Consider the following 2504-nt stretch of genomic DNA (forward strand, 5'->3'; position numbering starts at 1 on the left):
TATCTCTATTTTTCCATGATAAATTTTCATTTGTGGGATTTTAAGCAATGAGCATATGATCATAAAAATTTAATTTTATTATGATAAAAAAGTTTATAATTCTACACTTGCCCTTATGTCAGCAGAATGAGTGCTTTGTATAAGTCTTTCATAAAATATTCCAGGGATTTTTTTTGTTTCTCCTTATATATATTTTTTCTTATATACTGAAAGAAAAGAAAAGAAAAAAGAACACGATTCCTTATCCATTTCTAGAGAATATATTTTTGTTGAAAACGGAAAAGGTGTAAATAGAGGAAGAACTGAATGCACCGAAACAACTCTCCTTCCTTCTGCATCATAAGTGTGCCAGGAGAAAACATCTCAGGCATTGTTTGTTTTTTTTTTTTTACAATGAATGCAAAGTCTTGGTGATGCTACTTGAAAGCATTAATGTGCGTAAGAAATTTGAAACACTGGAATTCTGTCTCCATTCTCAGCAATACTCCGAGATGAAATTTTTATTGTGTTACTTTTTTTATTATGGAATGTTGTGGTCCACACATGTTACTCATTAGTTGATAGCGAATGTGCTTAACGCTTACTTCACTCTTTCTCAGTACAAGGTCCAGTTTTTTTGATGCCTTATAAACTACAAAAATATGTAGAACATGGTTTTATATCTTGGAAATATTTAATATGGCTACAAACACAGAACTTCATACAATTGAAAGATTTCATGTCTATAGAATATAACACCATATTAGAACATTTTTATACACTTATGAAACATTAGCATGTGTTCTGTTAGTATAATACCAAAAATATATTAGGGCTAAGGCAACAGAATTGGAATACATGTGGTGAGAAAAGATAATTAGGTAATTTTTATTATGCGAGTTCCTGAATACTCAGTAATTTTCAGGTAAGTCACTATGCTTCTGTATCATATTTTGCTATAAGCGACAACAATATGGCAAATAGATTTAAATGGATTTTCAAGGTAATACTCATTTTTTAAATTTAAATCATCAAGGATACAAATACTTGGATGTTCATATGTAATGATAAAAGAGAGTTTGAATAAACCAAAAAGGCAAGCGGGGCAAGGAATATCTGCAACTTATTTAGATATTGAGTCTGATAATAATTTCATAGGGACTTTGCACAAACGTATTTTTTTGAGTGTGTTTATTGGTGAAAGTTGTTTTTGTTTCTGTATTTTCTACAGAAACTGCTTTCCATTTTTTTTCTCACTCTTGTCTTTTCTTCTTTTTTCTTTTTTAACTTTTAATTTCCGGGATACATGTGCAGGTTTATCTATTTTACATAGATAAACTTGTGTCATGGGGGTTTGTTGTATAGATTATTTCATCAGCAGGTATTAAGCCTAGTACCCATTAGTTATTTTTCCTGATCCTCTCTCCTCCCACCCTCCATCCTCTGAAAGGTCCCAGTATGTGTTTTTCCCCCTCTATGTGTCCATGTGTTATCATTTAGCTCTCACTTATAAATGAGAACATGTGATATTTGGTTTTCTGTTCCTGTTTGTGTTAAGGATACTATGTCTTTTTTTATTATTATACTTTAAGTTTTAGGGTACATGTGCACAATGTGCAGGTTTGTTACATATGTATACATGTGCCACGTTGGTGTGCTGCACCCATTAACCCATCATTTAACATTAGGCACATCTCCTAATGCTATCCCTCTCCCCTCCCCCGACCCCACAACAGTCCCCGGAGTGTAATGTTCCCCTTCCTGTGTCCATGTTTTCTCATTGTTCAGTTCCTACCTATGAGTGAGAACATGCGGTGTTTGGTTTTTTGTCCTTACGATAGTTTGCTCAGAATGATGGTGGTTTCCAGCTTCATCCATGTCCCTACAAAGGACATGAACTCATCCTTTTTTATGGCTGCATAGTATTCCATGGTGTATATGTGCCACATTTTCTTAATCCAGTCTATCGTTGTTGGACATTTGGCTTGGTTCCAAGTCTTTGCTATTGTGAATAGTGCCACAATAAACATACATGTGCATGTGTCTTTATAGCAGCATGATTTATAATCCTTTGGGTATATACCCAGAAAATATTATTTGAAGTAAACAAACACAATGAGCACAAATTTAAGGTTATATCTGCATACACTACATAAGTAGCATAGTTATACAGAAAATTTTTGCTTATTTCAAAATTTTGTTTTTAATCTTTTATTCTAATATCTTGGCTTGTGAGCTATCTTTGTGCCTTTTAAAATTCAGATTTTGGGGGCCAGTCTGTAAGTCAATGTTTCTTAATTTCAATGTGTTTATATAAAATGGTATCAACCAAATTATCTTTTTAGGTAGGTCTGTGCTTTGTTTACAATATGTTACTTACGACAAAAAAATCATTCTGGTTAACAGGTGTTATGCTTTCACAAATTGGAAGCAATGTATGTATCTCTTTCCAAGAACACTACTTTTAAAACTATTCTTATGTCTAACATAAGTATAAAGTATTTTTAATACTGAACTGAGTTGCA

Source organism: Hylobates moloch, unplaced genomic scaffold (assembly GCF_009828535.3).
Source record: "Hylobates moloch isolate HMO894 unplaced genomic scaffold, HMol_V3 SCAFFOLD_2, whole genome shotgun sequence".
Taxonomy (NCBI): Eukaryota; Metazoa; Chordata; class Mammalia; order Primates; family Hylobatidae; genus Hylobates; species Hylobates moloch.